Source organism: Podarcis bocagei (assembly GCF_964188305.1).
Source record: "Podarcis bocagei genome assembly, chromosome: 6".
Taxonomy (NCBI): Eukaryota; Metazoa; Chordata; class Lepidosauria; order Squamata; family Lacertidae; genus Podarcis; species Podarcis bocagei.
Genome location: NC_138130.1, coordinates 86,006,385 through 86,025,943, shown reverse-complemented (window position 1 = coordinate 86,025,943; position 19,559 = coordinate 86,006,385). Strand labels below are relative to the sequence as shown.

Genomic DNA, 19,559 nt, shown 5'->3' with positions numbered 1-19,559 from the left:
GATTAATTTTGGGGAAACCTAGCCAGATGGGCGGGGTAGAAATAATAAATTATTATTATTATTATTATTATTATTATTATTATTATTATTATTATTATTATTTGGCATAAATTAGTAGGTGCTGCCCTTGGTTCTGAAAATAAACTGCTATTCAGAAGTTGAGTATTTCTGGAGTGGAACTTACCGTAACTCTCTCTGGCTGTTTTAGTGGCAAACCTGTCAATGCAACCAAACTGTGTAGAACCAAAACAGACTCTCCCCCCCCCCAATGCAAGGATACTGGACATGAACTTGACAATGGGACAGCAGAGCTATTTAATCCATGTGTAAGTGCTAGAGAGTTGATTCCAGATGTCTGGTTCAAAAATATAATTGCATCGCAGCATGAATGGCTTTGCTGGGCTTGCCTCTTTCCACACAGGGGGAACTCAGTTACACTGAAAGCCACAGGGCTCCTCCAATGGTGAGCAATTACAGTACTGCTTTTTCACACTCCAAAAGGAAACCTTTCTATGTGCAAAAGTGACGTGGTCTAGTATTCATCTGAACGTGCTTTGAACCCTCCTTCAGATCTTCCCACCCAGTGCAGGAAGGCTGGGGAGTCAAGCAGTTTGGGATGGGAATGTTTGCCAGCCGATGTTATGTTCGCATGTGTTCAGAGAATGCATGAATAGGACTTTATTTTGAGTTCTATGGAACAGTACCTAATGAAATCCAGCTAGCACCAGCTGTAATGAGTTTTAGGCACCCACTTAAGACTTGGCTATTTCCAAAATGCTTCCTATGAAAACAATTCCCTGTTTTAACAACCTTTTTGTCAGGTGACTCATTCTGCACTTCTGGTCCTTTAATCTAGTTTGCTCTGATTTTCATTCATGTGGTGGTTGTTTTAACTGGGATCTTGTACACCACATATATATGTTCTTAAGGAGTTTGTGGTATAGAAATGAATAAAAAATAACAGTGGGCTTGTAGCAAGTGGGCAAATACCCCCATTTGCCGTTAAAGTGTAGACATAGCAAACCCCAGCCACCCACGCCATTGTGTAATCAACAGTTCATATGATCAATCTCGTATCTCAGCTCCCATCAGAGTGACTAGGTACAATGTAAGTGAACACTCTTAAAAATTCTTCAGAACTCTTCCTCAGGCTTTATGTTAAGTACATAAAATGTAACAAAATCATAGATGCCTTGCCCTTGCTTAGACGGAAAGTCCAGACACAAGCTTGAGTGCCCCTCGTTCAGTATCAAAATAACACAAGAGTAGCCTTGTTGCATCAGAACCAAAGTCCCTGTCTAGGCCAGAATTAGTGTTTCCAGCTGTTCTAATATGACATCAATACTGTAAGAAGCAAGCCCCAAATGGTGACACAATTAATTCCCTTCATCTCAGCATTCATGCAGCTTCTACCTGAGGGGTGTTTCCCCTCAAGCAGCATCAAGCAGATGAAAGTCCACCTTCCCAAAGCAGCTGTCCCCACCATAGTGGAAAATAAAAGTCATGGAGCGAGTTGGGCTGTGTATGCAGCAGACATTCAAAGCACGCTTTGCCCCCAAAGGATCATGGGAACTGTAGTTTGCTCCTCACAGAGTTACATCTCCCAGAACCCTTAACAAACTGCAGTTTCCAGGATGCTCTGAGGTGGGAAATGTGCTTAAATGTCCAGTGTATACAGAGGGAGGGAGGGAAAAAGAAGTGATACCCTGACGATAAAGGCGGCAGAATCTCTAGGAAAGCTGACAAGACTGGCGTCAGGAGTTGGCGCTGCCAGGCTCAGCCAAGCCTCGCACCCCTGCAGGTGTTTCACCGTTGATGTGCAGAGCTTCCTGGCCCAGCTGCTCTGGCTGTTCACTTGCCCTCTCCAACCACGCAGTTATTTAATGACAAGCTTGAGCAGATGGAGCGCCATTTGTCCTTGCACAATCACTGGGGGCGCTTCTGTGGACTGGGACCAGAAGAAGAGAGCAAACGAATCAGCTGAGGTGACGGCTGTGAGGAGGCAGGGGTGTAGGAAGGGGGGGCGGTCTGCCCCAGTTGCCATCATGGAGGGGGGTGACAAATTATCAAGGAACAATTACTGCCCTACTAGGGCGGTTCATAAAAAAAACTTTTTTTAAAAAAAAATGCCTGCTCCAAAGGTCTTATCTTACTACACTAGGGATTATATACAGTGGTACCTCGGTTTAAGTACTTAATTCATTCCAGAGGTCTGTACTTAACCTGAAACTGTTCTTAACCTGAAGCACCACTTTAGCTAATGGGGCCTCCTGCTGCTGCCGCGCCGCCGGAGCACGATTTCTGTTCTCATCCTGAAGCAAAGTTCTTAACCTGAAGCACTATTTCTGGGTTAGCGGAGTCTGTAACCTGAAGCGTATGTAACCTGAAATGTATGTAACCCGAGGTACCATTGTATATGAAATTTCAGGTCCCGACGTCTTGCCCCCGGTCCCGACGTCCTCCACCAGGACCTCGACCGCCCATAAACCAGACCATGACAATAAGTCCCACTGATCATGGTGAGACTAGATTGCTGCTGCACAGTCCTGTTTTTTAAATAAATGTTTTTCTTTTCGGATAGTACAGAGCATGGTGAAATCACAGTAAATAAAACCTCCCCTTTAGTAGTTTCAAGCACTACTACAGGTTCCACATAATATCTGTACTGCATTTACTGTGACAGCACCTACACTTTGCTAGACTCTTTTCAGGCACCTGCTAAAAGCATTCTTCTTTAGGCAAGCATACCTAGATGCTTAGGAAGCTGATGTAATTTTTATCTTAATATTTTAGCTTTTGTGTGTTTTAAAGTAGGATTGTTAATTTTTCTTGATTTTACTGCTGTGGTGCTTTGTTTTTTTGTTTTGGTAAACCACTTTGCAGGTTTTTTTAAAATAAATTTTATTAAATAAACAAACAATAAATATAAATAAAATGACACAAGCCAAAACACAATCCATCCTGTGGATTTATGAATCTGTCCACAGTCGCCTACTTGTTATCAGAAGCCCAGAATCCACATTCCTTTGTAAGAAAATATGAAATAACGTAAAACCATTTTTGCAGGCAAAAATAAAAATTAAAAAATCAATGTGTGTGGGAGGGTGGCAATAAATTTTCCTCACTAGCTACCACCTGACCTTCCTACGCCTCTGTGAGGAGGTGCACTCAAGCCCAAGTGCCTACCCCCCCCCCTCTGGCAAAACTGGCGCTGACTCCATATAGGCGCCAAGTCACTTTGGGGTTCCCCCAATATTCAGAGGGTGGAGGAGGCTGCATGCAGACCGGGCGCAGCGCAGCTTCGGTGCCCGGCAGCTCCCCCTTCTTCTGACACATGGAGGAGGGACAGGGGAAGCAGCCCCCAGTTGGTGGCGCAGTGCGAGGACGAGGACGATACTGGAGTCAAGCGTGGCATGGATCTGTGGTTGGTGGCTCCTTCTCTTCCTCCTCCTCCTGCTGCTGCCACTGGCCAAGGGTGGCTTTCCCCGTCTTCCCGGGGGGGGGGGGAGATGGAGACCACCAACCGCTAAGCCTGTGCTGCCACTGCATTTGGCTCTGCCCCTGGCTCCTCGCAACGTCACGCATGTGACATCAAAACAACGTGCAGCATTGTGCTTGTGATGTCAGAACTTTGTGTCGGGCCCCCACTATCTTTCCCGGAAGTTGGTGCCTGTGACTGACACTCTGAGCTGTGATAGTAACAGAAGAACTGAGCAACAGCATCAATCTTCTTTATTTGCAGTGCTGGAATTGTCTGCGTTGCTTGCAGAGACATAATGTTTGTGCTGCGCTGATTGCAGACCCATAATGATCTACTACTCTTCCAATGGTGATATAGGGAGAAATTAATCCTGAGCCAGTGTCAGTAAAGCTGGGCATAGTGTAAGAAAGGACAACCAACATGATGATCCAAGTAACTTTTCGCTGGAACAAAGGGGGCTTTCTAATTTAGGAATAGAAGGCAAATAAGGGCCAAGCCATATGTTAAGTGGCAGAGCTGTGGTTGTATCTCCTGATATATTTATTATCACTTAAAAGCAACCCTAGGGGTGTGAGAGCTAATTGGGTCAGAGCAGTAGTGCTGGGGGCTGTCGTGCTTCTCTCCAAACCCGCTTTCTGATCTAAATGTCCTCACCTCCAAAGTTTCTGATAGCCCTGCTGGAATAATCAGCATGCTGACAATTGTTTCCCCAGCATCACCACAAGGGCGTGGGTTGGATCCAGGTCAGCAGCACCATCTTAGCCATGTCTACTCAGAAACACTGTAAGTACTGTTAAATTCAATGGGGCTAACTCCCAGGTGAGTGGGATTAGGACTGCAACCTAAATTAGTTTAACTTGGTACACTTTGAAATCAATGACTGACTTACCCTGTTGATTTACCCAACTTCAGCTAATTTAGTCTGGATCCAGTCTCTTGGCTCGTTGATGCTACCACAAACATTTTCTGCTCTTTTCTATGGGCATATACAGCCATCCTCAAACCAGTTATTGGTTCAGATAACTGAGATGGTGGTATCTTGCTGAGGTTTTCATAAGTTTGAGAAATCTGCAACTCTCCAGAAAAGAACTGGGAAGTTAAAGAAATAGCCAACTGTTTGTTCCCATTTCATCACACATCCCCTCCTGAAGACACTGAGCAGTGGCCATTGCGGTTTCCTTGTATGGATCTGCAGTGTTACTTGTACTTTGCATCATCAGCACAAATCTGACAGGGGTTTAGAAAGTGACAACAAACCAAATCTGGGAAGGAAAGAATGATAAGAGGCACTTTGGTCTTAAGACAGAACAGAGACGATTCTGAACAGAGAGGCAATGTTTACAGGAACTATTTTAACTTGACCTACTTATATTTTCTAGCTCTAAGAATAGAGCATTCCAGGCTTCTTGCCATGTTCCAGGATTTCCAACAGTTTAAGAGAGCAAAATCCCATGCACTTTCCAAGGTGGAGGGGAACAGTGGTGCTATTTACAGGGATCTGTGAGTGAATCTCCCATTCTCCTGTTTTGGGTTTCAGATCTTGGCACGGAAAAATAATTAATTAAAAGTGGTATCTGCTGTCTAGAAACAGACTGACAAAAGCCCCAGTGTGGGAGCCGCTTTCCCGCCCGGTGCAATTCCCAAGCAGCTGCATGCCGCATGGGAACTGCACCGCTACATAGGCAAGGCTAATCGTGCTGCTGTTTTCCATCCGCCATTAGACCAGGTGCTGATCCAATGGTAAAGAACCGCACAGGTTGACTCCAGCCATTCAAACGCATCGTTCACACAAGTAGCATCATAGGATCGCAACTATTAGGTGTCAAGTACCATCTATACATCATTTTCATATAATTTTCTCTCAGGTTATAACAGGCTGTAAACTTTATATCATTATTCCACAATCGTTCCCACACCTCTGTCTTGATATTATGACCAATATCCATTGCGAGTACAATTGTGTCTGCCACAATAATGCATTTAAGCATTCCCAGTTTCAGTAAATTACCGTATTTTTCGCTCTATATGACGCACCAGACCACAAGACACACCTAGTTTTTGGAAGAGGAAAACAAGAAAAAACATATTCTGAATCTCAGAAGCCAGAACAGCAAGAGGGATCGCTGCGCAGTGAAAGCAGCAATCTCTCTTGCTGTTCTGGCTTCTGGGATAGGTGCGAAGCCTGCATTTGCTCCATAAGACGCACACACATTTCCCCTTACTTTTTAGGAGGGAAAAAGTGAGTCTTATAGAGCAAAAAATACGGTAAATCACTACGCTTAACAGTTCTCGCAAGTGGAATGGCTATATTGCAATACCCCTTCGCATGTTTGTGCATGAAAGCTGCTACATCGGAGCTTCCCCCTGCACTACTTTGGATCACATCAGAAGACCCAAAAAGTCCTGCACTATGCCATTTCCCCCACACCAATGCCAGTCCTTCTGGGATGGGGAGGAGCTTTTGGGTGGGCTTCTCCCACAAGGCCTGGGACTTCTTGTCAGTAATTCATTCTCTCATTGCTGGATCATGTGATCCTTATTTACACTCCATACTGCTGGAGTGTGGGAACGGAAACTCAGACAAGAGAACTTCCGTTGTTTGTGCTTTTGTTTTCCTGCTCTTTGTTCTGTGCTCTCATACAGAAAAGAGGTGTGAGAGACACTGCTCACACCAGCCATGTTTTGTTGTTTTGATTTGCTGCAGATTAATAAATTTCGTGATGCCACATGCCTACACAGCCTCGCTTCCTGCATATCTCTGCTAAGCGTGCACACAGCTCCACTGGATGTATGTCGCAGTTCTCCTGTGTACAGGGCATTGTACGCACACTTCTGGCAGTGCACAGGCAAGTGCAGCCACCTGGCAGATGCTCCCAACTTGAAATGGTAACATGAGAAGGAGTCCATGTTTTCCATGGCTGCTTCCCCTGACATACATATCACCTTTAGGCTTATTTTGGTTCTTTGGCTTCAAATGATCAAGTGTTGTCTTGTGACACTCAGCAGCCTTGTTCTGCCTTTCAGCAAGGAGTAAAAAGCAGACTCTGACTCTGCTAAGCATTGCTACATTCATCAACCATAGCCTGGGGATGCCACCAGCCCATGCCACAGAGGTCAATCACAGAGGGACAGAAGGGCTACATCACATCCAGGCCAGGTTTGCTTTTGCCATGAGTCTGGTGGCCGTGAGTCTGACTTTACAGAGGGCAATCTTCTAGTTCAGGGTGTCCCAAACTTGGGTCTCCACCTGTTTTGGGACTACAATCCCCATCATCCCTGACCCCTGGTCCTGCTAGCTAGGGATGATGGGAGTTGTAGTCCAACAACAGCTGGAGGGCCAAGTTTGAGAAACCCTATTCTAGTTGAAGCTCTAGTTGGAGGTGTTTTCTATCCAAAGGTCTGTTGGGTTAGACTTGTTTAAACCATAATAACGGGGAGCTGGGGTCTTGAGGTTGCCCATCAACACTGAAAACCTGGACATCAGATTGGGTGAGGCACTCAGATCACCTACCTGGTCACACTATTCCTCACTATGGTGAGATGGCCTTGGTTTCTGTTTAAATTACAGCCATTATTTCTAGGCAGATTGTATGCAGATCTCTGTCCTCCTTTACTCTCTTGATGGTGACAGGTTTCCTTTTTTTTTGGCAAAGTTACCCTACATAGCTGATAACTGAGTTCTAGGAGAGTTTTAGCAGCTGAATAAGACAGGCCAATTCCCAAACTGTTGTAACATGGAACTGGGGGGGGGGTAACCTTTTTCAGGCTGAGGGTCACATTGACCCATAGGCAACTGTCTGGGGTCACGTGTGTGTGTCAGATTGGCTGAAGTGTAAAAATTGGTTTCACCATTTTTTAAAATAAATAAATAAATAATACCTGGAGATATATATATATATATATATATATTTGCTTTCGTAGATTTTCACGGGTACAGGAATGCAGGTTTTGGTGTTTTCGGGTATCTTCCCGTGTAAGAGTTGGGGTGTCTAGGCGACGTTTCGACGAGGTCTCACTCGTCATCTTCAGGCTTTTTCTGAGAAGAGTACAGCCATCTTCTCAGAAAAACTCTTCTCAGAAAAACTCAGAAAAACTCTTTACAAGCTCAAGAGGTCAAGACACGAAAGCTTTAGCAACTAATCCACACCTAATGACCCTCCTAAGTGGTACTCAGAATATCACTCAAGAAATCACTCAAGATATCCCTCAAGTAATTAATGAACAAAAGAAGAAAAGGCACAATAACCTGGGAACTTCCTCTCTGCCCAGAACGTTGGAGGCTATACACCACACCCCCTCAACAGTATTTATAGGAACTCAAACACTGAGATCCTGCTCTGTTCTAGTAACAAGAAGCCGAAAGCACCAGCCTGAAGATGACGAGTGAGACCTCGTCGAAACGTCGCCTAGACACCCCAACTCTTACACGGGAAGATACCCGAAAACACCAAAACCTGCATATATATATATATATACACACACACATATATATATATATGAGAGAATTCCTGGATGCTAAGTACTCTTTGCTGAGAGAATCTCAGCAGAGGTTGAAAGTCACAAAATATGTGACTACATTTCCACAAAATAGTATGTGACAGTATGTGGAAATAAAGGCTGTTATACCTTTAAAACGTGTGCCCTTCAAAGTGAGTTCCAAAATGCCCTTTAAAAAGTTCCTTTCCAATGTTTTTTTTTAAAAAAAGGCAAATGAGTGAGGTTTTTGAGGTCACAAAAAATCTATTGGGGGACCAGAAGTAGCCAGCAGACTACAAGGCAGCCATCCCTGCCATAACCTGTCAGAGAATCGGGCAAACTTTAATTTGTCATGTTTTCTTTATAGCCTCTCCCTGTCCCCGTCCAGAGCATGCAAATTCCCAAGCCAAAAAATTTAGGCTGTACCTTTAAGACTTGCTAACCTTAGCTTCTTGTAAATCTTTAGGGCTCCTTATTGTTTTTCAGAGCTGTGTGGCAGGAATAAGTTTGGCAGATGCAATGCCTGCTCTCTGAGCAAAAAATAGCACCCATGAGAAGAGAATAACCCACTGAGATTTCCCCAACCATAAAGCAAGAAGATGCCTTTTTAGGCTGAGTTCTGGGAGAAGCTTTCAATATGCCTGGGTTAGTAGTGTAAATTCAGGAGGCAACGCTTTTGCCATCACTTACTTCTATGACAGGGAAACTTCATTGTGTTTCTGCGTGTCGTGGTTCTCAGAAGCCCCTGAGAACTCACTAGCACAGTCAATCCAGGAGGCTGCAGCTCAACCGACCATCAACTTAATCAAAGTCTGCTTTCTCTTGCCAATGCATAACTAGGAGCATATTTGAGGCACTTCCTAAACCCTTAAGCGCACAGGTCAGAGGTACACACACACACACACTGTATTAAGAGCAGAGGAACAGTCCAGGGGAAAAGAAATTGGCAATCATACTACTACTACATACTACTACTCCTACTATACCTGAAGGAGCGTCTCCACCCCCAACGTTCTGCCCGGACGCTGAGGTCCAGCGCCGAGGGCCTTCTGCCGGTTCCCTCATTGCGAGAAACAAAGCTACCGGGAACCAGGCAGAGGGCCTTCTCGGTAGTGGCGCCCTCCCTGTGGAACGTCCTCCCATCAGATGTCAAAGAGATAAACAGCTACCTGACATTCAGAAGACATCTTAAGGCAGCCTGTTCAGGGAAGTTTTTAATGTGTGACATTTTAGTGTATTTTTGGTCTCTGTGGAAGCCGCCCAGAGTGGCTGGGGAAACCCAGCCAGATGGGTGGGGTACAAATAAATTATTATTATATTATATGATAATATATTATATTATTATATTATATTATATTATATTATATTATATTATATTATATTATATTATATTATATTATATTATATTATATATTTATTTATTTCCTATACCCCACCCAACTAACTGGGTTTCCCCAGCCACTCTGGGCAGCTTCATAACATACAGTACTTCTAAAACCTGTTTTCACACCTGCAGGGTGTTTTTCTTTTAGCCATTTACAAAAGTTGGTTCTCAAATCTGATATTTAAGCTAATGACATGTATTACACTGAGAGACTTGCACCGCAAACCCATCTATTTCCCAGCCTGAGCAAGAAAGCAACTATGCAAGTGGCTTGGTTTAGCCTGGAGTCCACAGATTAGGCAAAATTTAACTAGACTCTCATGCAGCACCTGCTGGATAGGATTAAATAAAGTCCGTGAGCTTAAGATGATCTGCTTGATCTCCACAGATGATTCTGCCAGTATTGACTTGATGTTAATAAAGCGATTAACTCGGAGCAATAAACCCCAGCCATGTGCAATCAAAACATGTCTTCTGTCTTTATACTCCAGTTACAGCAGTCATTCTTTGAGGCATCAAAGCAGGAAAGATTGCCCTTCAAAACCATTTTTAAAAAACAAAGTAAACTGGTTGCAATTTTCATTGGCGTGTAGCTTGTCTACAGTTCGTTGTCCTATAACTTGGAGACTTTGCAGCTTTTGTCACTTAAAGACGTTCCAACTTAGTTTTGACAATGGAGACCCCAGAAGGTCAAATGCCTTCTAAATAATGAAGTTTCTTGAGTAGAATTTTGGCTACTGTTGAGCTAGGTGGATCCCTGCCTTTGCTGAGATTCTTCATTCGGCAGGAAGGTCAGAGGGTGGAACTGGAATCATTGCTCCTCTTCCAAAGTGACTGAAGTCAAAGTGGAAAGGGGAGATTTCCTCCCTCCACCCACTTGGCTTCCCACCATCCAGTGTCCTCCTCTGTTTCTTCCTCCTTCTCCTGGGTCAGGAGTTGCCAAGACAAGCCTCATCCCAACAAGGCTGGGGAGCTCTTGACTCAGGCATTTGAAACTTACCTCAGCACCCGTCCTTCACTGCACCTGAGGGTAACAGGCTAGCATATGGGGTGCTGGGTTGGTCATGTGGCACATGCAGCTCTGTCCTCCAGCACCTCGCTGCCCATCCATGCCCATCAGCATCTGCTTCCTCAGGTGACCACCACCACCTACCTAATGGTAGGGCCATCCATGCCTCCTAAACAATGTGAGATGGGAGGGTGCTGCTGCTGGGGGTGTGTGGGAATTGCCTGATATCAAGCTTCAATCCTAAACTAGCTTTTGGAAGTTTGCAGAAGGAAAACTTGAGCAGGCATCAAGTAAAATTATGGTATAGCAGGGGTCAGCAAACTTTTTCAGAAGGGGGCCGTGCCACTGTCCCTCAGACCTTGTGGGGGGCCGGACTATATTTTTTGGGGGGACGAATTCCTATGCCCCACAAATAACCCAGAGATGCATTTTAAATAAAAGCACATATTCTACTCATGTACAAACACCAGGCAGACCCCACAAATAACCCAGAGATGCATTTTAAATAAAAAGACACATTCTACTCATGTAAAAACATGCTGATTCCCGGACCGTCTGTGGGCCGGATTTAGAAGGCAATTGGGCCAGATCCGGCCCCCGGGCCTTAGTTTGCCTTCCCATGGTGTAGCTCATGACATTTCAAGAATTATTGACAGCAGTTGTTTGGGAAGTGAAATGTTGTGGGCGATCATTGATAAGTAAAAGCTGTCCCCAGTACCAGTCTATATGAAGAAAACATCCTGGGATTTCTTGTTAAATCTTACGTTGTGTTGAAAAGGATGCCCTTAAGCAGGGTCGTAAATAATTGAAGCGCAGCACAGTTAAATATTCATGCGGTTTGTTTATAGTTTCTGGTTTGTTTATCGTCTTCCAAAGCTCTTGACTGCGGATAATGGCTGCTCTTGGTTCACATATAAGCAACGCAGCAAAGATGTGGAGAGGGGAAGGGTAGGTCTAAAATTGAAAGTTTCCCAAACATTTGGAAGCCCATCTTCCAACACTTGTTCAGGGGAGCCTACTCCCAGGTAGCTGTGTCCAGTGGGCTTGCAACATATGCAGGGGCTACGATCTGGGGAGGTCTGTGCACAAAGGCAAAATAATGCAAAATAAGGAAGACACCCCCCTCCAAACCACTTCCATGTGCTTATATTTACCTTACCAGGCTCTGGGAAGATCACACCAGATCTCAGGCAGCCCTTTCTGACTGTTCCTCGCCCCCTCTGGCTTTCCATTCATTTATACAATATCCCACCATCCTACCCAAAACTGCGACCATGTAAGTAAATCACTCATAAGTTGCAGGCCTACTTTGCAGGACTGCAGCCTTAACAACGAAAGATCAAAACATACAGCATCAGCTCACAAAGACTTGGAACTCATTCCACATTTTACTTTTAAACCTTAAACTAGTCATTTTTACTTCTTTGCTTCACTGGAATTTAACATGCTATATATTCTCAGCACGTGACACAGCTGTTCATGACTCGCTAATGTCCATATCCTCTTTATCAGGTCTTCCTGATTTAGAAATAATGTCCACATTGTAGCACCCTGCTTGTGGTTAACGCTTAGCTGGAATGAAATATTCAACGCAGCAATAGAGAAATTAAAATAATAATTTATTTGTCAGACAAATAAATGAGAGACACAGTGGTATATGGTTACCAAAGCTCTGCCCACTCCAGCCCTGATGGCCAGCACTTATATTTCCTCAGCCCAGCCCCCTTGCTCCTCCTTTGGCTGCCTCTGTCCAATCAGCCTGGTGGAAATTCCTATTGGCTGTTTGCTAGAACCAATCATAAAAGATACTCCCATTTCCTATTACCTTTTATGGGAGACAAAGTGCTATATTTCCTTCTATCCATAAATGGCAGACAAGTAGCCATATATCTTACATTTGCCTCGACAAGGCACCTTAATTACCAGATCACCTTTTGCCCCTGTTGCCCCTGCATTCCAAAACAAATGGCTAAAACAAATGGCTCATGGTATTAAATTCTATCTAAACAGAGATCTTACTATTTACCAACTCTTAATTAGTGTTTTTGCAGCTTGATTGTATTCTGTAATATGTAGGGTCAGTATAACCTTTGCTCCCAGCCTGTAATTCCCTTTTACAACTTTGAGAAACTTGTCTCCTGTTACTGCTATAAATCAGTGGGGCCCTTGTCCAGGAGAGCAGGAAGATAAACAACTGCCAGAGTACTTAGCCAGCTGCTTTTCTGCCTGGCATGAAACATACAAACATTTGCAAATATATTTTTAAGCTCATTTTAAAATACAGGCCTTGATCATATGCCTCAACATGGCTTCAGGAAGCCCCTTTAAGACAGAGGGAATCTGGCAGGGTCTAGAGATTCTCTGTGTTGAAAGTACTGTCATACTGCAGCCCTGTCCACTGTCAACAGAATACAGCTGCACAGCAGCGCTGACAGTTCAGCTTTCTTTGCAGTGGGCTTGTGTATGTAGCTATATTTTTAGCAGAGCTGCGAGAGTAATTTGATAAATTTTAAAAGGTGCCCTTGGTTAATCGGGCAGAAGACTCTATCTATATTTTTAATTGTTTGTAGCACAGCAGCTTTCTCAAACACACACACACAGATAAGGCAGGCTTGCTTGGAGCGCTGCAAAACTAGAAGCATAGAGTTGAAATACTACACTTGGTTCACTCATTTTTGTCACGGGGCATGCACGCCAAGGCATAATAAAGCCAATGTCTTGCTGAATTTTACAGATACTTCTTCCATCTTTTCTCAGACAGCAGAAAAGGTGGCTTTATTTGAAAGGATGGTGCAATCTCTACAGGTGTAGAACGTTCTCAATGCTCCTCTCCCATCTTCCTAGGAAGGGTGGTTTCAACATGCACAGTGGTGTCTCAAGCCAGTAAAGTAAGCCTATCATTACTGTACATAGCTTCACTATAAGATTTTGGTAGGTATCCCTTTATCACCCCATTTATCTTTAAATCAGTATTTTGTTTAGTGAGAAAAACTTTTCTGGCTTTTTTTACATTACACCATTACATTACATTTACACACACACACACTGCTTTTTTCTGGGGGGGCGCAGGGGTACACATACCCCTAAACATTTTGTGAATCTAAGTTTGGCCTCATTGAGAGCTAGTGTGGTGTAGTGGTTAAGAGCGGTAGACTCGTAATCTGGGGAACCGGGTTCGCTTCCCCGCTCCTCCACATGCAGCTGCTGGGTGACCTTGGGCCAGTCACACTTCTCTGAAGTCTCTCAGCCCCACTCACCTCACAGAGTGTTTGTTGTGGGGGAGGAAGGGAAAGGAGATTGTTAGCTGCTTTGAGACTCCTAAAAGGGAGTGAAAGGCGGGATATCAAATCCAAAATCTTCTTCTTCTTCTCATTGAAGGGCAGTATTTCAATATGAGTAGGAAAATGAGAGTACCCCTAAACATTTCTTTAGATAAAAAAGCACTGTATGTATATCGCGTTAGTGCTTAGATGAAAAGGTGTAATCGCACTAATAATTTATTATATTAAAAAGAAAAGCATTGCCACCTTTTCAGTCACTGCCATTTCCAGCAACATGGTTGTTTTAGTGATTAAACACTTCAAATCTACACACGTGTTACTTCTTTTTGTTTTCATTTCATAGGCATAATTACACTTAACCACACTTAAATAAATAGGTACTTTAACCCTACTTAAAAGAAAAATATATAACTTTAAAAATAACTCGGGGGGAGGAGATTTTTTTAAAAGACCTCTCAGGTGAATTGGGCCTTTTGCTCTCAAATCTACAAGAGCCATGTGACGCTCACTGGTGTGGAGGTAATATAGTGAGATGAACGCATGTGCCAAGTCAACAGACAGGGAGTAGGAGGCGGGGGCGGACGGGCGGACGATGAGAAAAAGGATGATGGGGTAGAGCTGTGGGGTTACATAGGAGGAGGAGGAGGAGGAGGAGAGGGGGAAGACGGAGAGAGTGAGCCACCTCAGCTGGTGGCAACCGTGTAAGATTCACTTTGGTGACTCACACTTATGCCCATTTCCAAAAATGACCATCCAGAATCGTTGGGAAACTTGCAAGGAGAGACCCAGTAGTGATCCTTTGGCATTTGTTCCTAGCATCTGTTACTTTTTTATATAAGAAAAGGCATTTCAGCCACACTGGAAATGATTGAATAAAATGACTGATATTCTGATAATATTGTAGAATGCCTAGTTTAGATTCTTAGTATTTTTAAATACAAAACAAATGTATTTCTGACTGATTGTAGATCAGCAATGTAGGGTTACCATAATAACTTTGTCAAGTGCTTTGAATTGATTGTGTTTGTATATTTGCCAGGCAGAAGAGAACATTGCGAACTCTGCCGCAAGCCTGATGAGAATGGAGGCGTTTGTCCTGAACTTCATGCCACGTAGAACTAACATGTGTAATATGAGTAAAGGTCAGCATTAAAATAGCCATTAACTTGTTTCCTTCTTCAAATTCCAGGAGCAATGCAAACACAGAGAGATGCAATCTTTTAAATTCATTTCAGCCACATACGAGAAATTCATACTTTAATATGTGCAGCTTTGCGTTAGAGCGAGACAAGGCACCCTGTTTAATAAACCCATCTCTGAGCTGGAAAACATAAATCGGATTAATCTAAAAGGCTTGCCAAGAAACTGCCAAGGACCCCATCCCTCAGGGCCTATCGGGTTTATCAGCATTCACTTATTTTGATGGCCTTTTATTTACACATGATATAAATCTAAGAGAGGCCGCAGATACTTTGAAGGATAAGATTTGAATTTTAAATCATCTCCTACTGGAGGCAGGAGAGATGGGGAAGAGTAGATGCGAGCTCTTTTGAAGTGCAGAGAAGTGCATAGCAGAAGACACAGTTATTTTGGTTTAGAATGATACTGATTACTAGGGAATGTTACTTCCAAGGAAACTGAATGTTGGAAGATTCGGAACCAAAAATATAAAGTACTTCTCCACACAGCACATAGTGCCTTCTTGCAAGTGGCACCCACATTAGAAAATTTCCTCCCCAGGGAATTTTGTCAAGTCAATTATATTGTAATATTCTGAGCAGGGAAGACCCTGCTCCTTATGCCTGTCTGTCGGATGTCATGTAACTTAGGGTTACCAGATGTCCCTTGTTCCCCGGAATGTCCCCAGATTTGCAAATCTGTTCCTTGAAAATGTGGCAGCGGCAGCCTCAGCATCCCAGAGCCAGCCTGGTAGTGCAATTGGCTCTGGCTGGCTTCAGGAGCTGCTCGCTGCCCTCTGCCCGCCATCTTTCCTGACTGGAAGTCCCCATATGATGTGTCTTGTGTGCAACACATCATATGGGGACTTCTGGAGAGGAAAAATGGCGGGCGCCACGGCAGCGAGCAGCTCCTGAAACCAGCCAGAGCCAACTGCGCTACCAGGCTTAAGAACTCCTTAATTTAGGAGTTCTGGGACTCCTCTTAACATCAGGTTTCTTAGCAGTGGCATTTAGTTTCACCCACCACTAAACCTGTTGAATATTTATGAGGGTCCTGTAGTTCCTTGCTTAAAGCCCACTTACTCGGCTGCCCCTTCCTTGTGAATATGTCCCTTTTGGAATCTGCTGCTGTCCCTCCTATTGTTTTGGAAGTAATGTGGGTCTTCCCCACCCAGTGGGCATCTTGCTTGGGGAAAGGACTGTGATCAAATGGAAAAGAACCACACTTGCACCCTAGCAGGATGGGATCTTGTTGGCATCCATTTGTCGAGAGAGAGAGAATGGAGTGTGCCTCCAGGCGTGAAGTCAAACCACTGTGTTAGCAGCACCAAAGTGACCACCCTGGGGGTTGGGGACAAGCCTGGGCAGTGTGTATGGAGGTTCTGGGCTGCCCAGATGACAAGACCTCCTCCTTGGCTTTGCTGATGTGGTCCAAAGGAGAGCAACGCAATACGCTTGGCCCCAGCTTGGCTGCAGGAGTTGCCAGGAGGCGGCGTACAAGGTGTTGCCCAACCAGTTCAGATTAGTGTGATTTGTTGCTTCTTCGCCTTTTCTTCTCTCAAAGATAACCCACAAGGCAATGGAGGTGTAGGGTCAGAGTTTTCCTTCTCCTAGATGGGCTACGTTCCCAGGTGGACGAGCCCCATCTGCCCCTCACTTCCCTCTATAGCATGTGCAGAAACCACCTTCTTGGCTGTTGGATCCACTATTGGTCTCATCTGCTCAATTTGCCAGAACTTGACTTCACTTGCAGGGGAAGTCCCTAATTCACCAAGGGTTTGGGCCCCATCAGCTACCCTCACCTGCTTAGGCAGCCAGTCAAGGCTGTTCCCAGTATGTGGCTACTATCGCATGTCAACAGCTTCTGGAACCAAAGGGGGACAAACTACCCAAGAGTACAATGCGTCCCCCACCAGAGGTACTACTATTCCCCTAACATGCCATACACCCCAGCTGGGGATCACACCACGGGAGGAAAGTATGCACACCTCTGCAGGGACAAGGGACCTTCTTTACAAAGAATGGCACTGGACTTCAGGGAGCATAGACTTGTAAATTTTCTTTTTATTTGTGAAGGTCAGAAGAAAAACAGAGTGTAAGTGAAGCATTAGCCGACACCATAAAAATATCATCTTACTAGCTCTAGAATGATTTGTCATTGTTAGGTAAAGCAGAATTGTCAGCCAAGACAGTCACAGGTCTGTGGCATGTTTATGATGACACAATGCATCTGCGGTACTTCCGTCCCATGATTTTATCTGAGAAGATGGCCTGCCAAGTCTGGTTAATTTAAGAACCTTAGTGAGCTCCATTATTACAGTGGATTTTTAAATACTAGGCAGCACAGTCCTGTCCACATTTACTTAGAAACAAGTCCCACTTGGTCCGATGGTGCTTACTCCCAGGTAAGTATGCTTTACTGTGTTAGTGCCATGTGGAGAGTCACTCTTGCACTACAGTGTAACAAAAAATGGGCAAAAGATAAACAGGAACGTTTGTGGTATCCAGTGTGACAGGATTTCACCAAGAGGCTTATGGGACAAGCACCAATTGGATATGAACCAGGATGTGAACTGGAGTTGAAGCACGACCAAAGCTTTTGCAGGCCCAAACAATATTGGAAGCAGGATGGTAGTGATAGAAATCTGTCTGGGAACAATCCTAACCCCTGGTGTATCTGCTGAAGGTTAGGGTTTGGCAGAAATGGCCCTCCACTCTAAGGAGGTTTCCACAGCCATGGAAGTCCCTGCTTTAGACTCATGGAATTGTAGAGCTGGAAGGGACTACGAGGGTCATCTAGTCCAACCCCCTGCAATGCAGGGATCTTTTGCCCAATGTGGGGCTCAAACCCAAGACTCTGTCTGCTGTTGTGAAGCTATTGCCAACAGTTTGTAATGGGGGTGGACAACAGCAAAATATTCAGAAATAATGGTCCTTCTGGATTGTGTCAAAGGTCAAGTGAGAAAAGTACATATAATGGTGGTTATTTATTTTGTTAGCTACTACACAGTCTTTCTCATGGAAGCTTGGGCTACATATATAGATGGAATGTGAGCACAATCCCATGTATATACAGTGGTACCTCGGGTTAAGTACTTAATTCGTTCTGGAGGTCCATACTTAACCTGAAACTGTTCTTAACCTGAAGCACTATTTCTGGGTTAGCGGAGTCTGTAACCTGAAGTGTATGTAATCTGAAGCGTATGTAACCCGAGGTACCACTGTAAATATATACAGATCTATTTTATTTTTTAAAGACTATGAAGAACAGGTCAATTTACATTTATGTAAATTTGAAAAATGTAGAGCTTTATGCTTTTAAACATTTATGAGAAGGAAAAACTTAACAGTTTAAAAACTAGAAGAAGAAGAAGAAGAAGAAGAAGAAGAAGAAGAAGAAGAAGAAGAAGAAGAAGAAGAAGAAGAAGAAGAAGAAGAGTTTGGATTTGATATCCCACCTTTCACTCCCCTTCAGGAGTCTCAAAGCGGCTAACAATCTCCTTTTCCCTTCCTCCCCCACAACAAACACTCTGTGAGGTGAATGGGGCTGAGAGACTTCAGAGAAGTGTGACTGGCCCAAGGTCACCCAGCAGCTGCATGTGGAGGAGCGGGGAAGCGAACCCGGTTCTCCAGATTATGAGACTACCGCTCTTAACCACTACATCACACTGGCTCTCTAGACTCCATTCATACAATACTGGAATCAATTCAGATCTGGTTCATTTGTTGCATTAGAAGTGATATATTTGAGTTGACTGGCCCATTCTGGGATTTATCATTTCCATTTTTAATATTTGAAATCTGCAATAAAATATTTTGAAATGGTGAGCAACTTTGACACTGTTGCTGCTGCTTTTAGCTTTATTGTTATTTTACACTCAGGACTTTTAATAAAGCTCCTAACTCAGGGGAGACCACTCCACTGGAATGTCCCCAACATCAATTAAACCCATTGCAGCTGTATTTCATGCACTAGCAATAAAAGTTCTAATGGCTTCAGAAGTGAATGCTTCTGTGTTGATGGAACTGTGAGCTTCTGTACATTGCATGGTAAAGATAAAGTTCCTTTTATAAATTGATTCATAAACTGCCGGGATAGCTTCAAAATACATAATAACTTATGTTTATTACAGAATCCCATCAATAAGATTGCATGTTTTAGAATCGGGGACGGTGCAGAGATCATGAGCTGTGTGTAGTAGCAGTTGGGAACTGGCAAGGCCCTTGTTTTTGCAGCATTCTGCAGGAATCCAAGCTTCAACAAAATTCATGTGTATTCAAGGTTTCTCTAGCTAGACACACCTCTGGCAAGAAGTGTCTCAATATGGACATAAGAACTTGCTTAATCAGGCCAATGGCTCATCTAGTCCAGCATCCTGTTCTCACAGGAGTCAGCAACTGGTAGTCAGAAGCATACTGCCTCCAACAGAGGCGGTACAACACAGCCAGAATGGCTGCTAGCCATTCATTCTCCATGAATATGTCTAACCCCCTTCTAAAGCCTTCCAAGGTGGTGACCATCACTATCTCTGCAAAAGTACAGTGTGGGGCTGTTTAAAAGCCTTTTTGCAAACAGCCCACCCCAGCTTGCAACCTGCATCTGCTGCCTGCTTCTGACAGATCCGCTCCACTTCCCAGTGGGGAGGAGTTGCGGTGGACCACATGGCCACCCACTCCCCACCAGGAGCGGGGGACTCTGTCCCCCGTTGCCTGGGGGACCCCGGCCACGTCAGAGCCCGGCCAGCCAACT

At 44.2% G+C, this 19,559-nt stretch overlaps 1 long non-coding RNA gene across 2 annotated transcripts; it reads left to right on the top strand.

The window, feature by feature from the left end:
* Positions 1 to 6,480: 6,480 nt before the first annotated feature.
* On the top strand, positions 6,481 to 15,436 carry LOC308588992. Of its 2 annotated transcripts, none has more exons than XR_014009003.1 (3): positions 6,481 to 6,638; positions 8,444 to 8,573; positions 14,675 to 15,436. It is a non-coding gene; the product is annotated as an uncharacterized lncRNA (long non-coding RNA). The 2 variants fall into 2 exon arrangements; XR_014009004.1 differs by lacking the exon at positions 14,675 to 15,436 and adding an exon at positions 13,199 to 13,285.
* Positions 15,437 to 19,559: the final 4,123 nt, after the last annotated feature.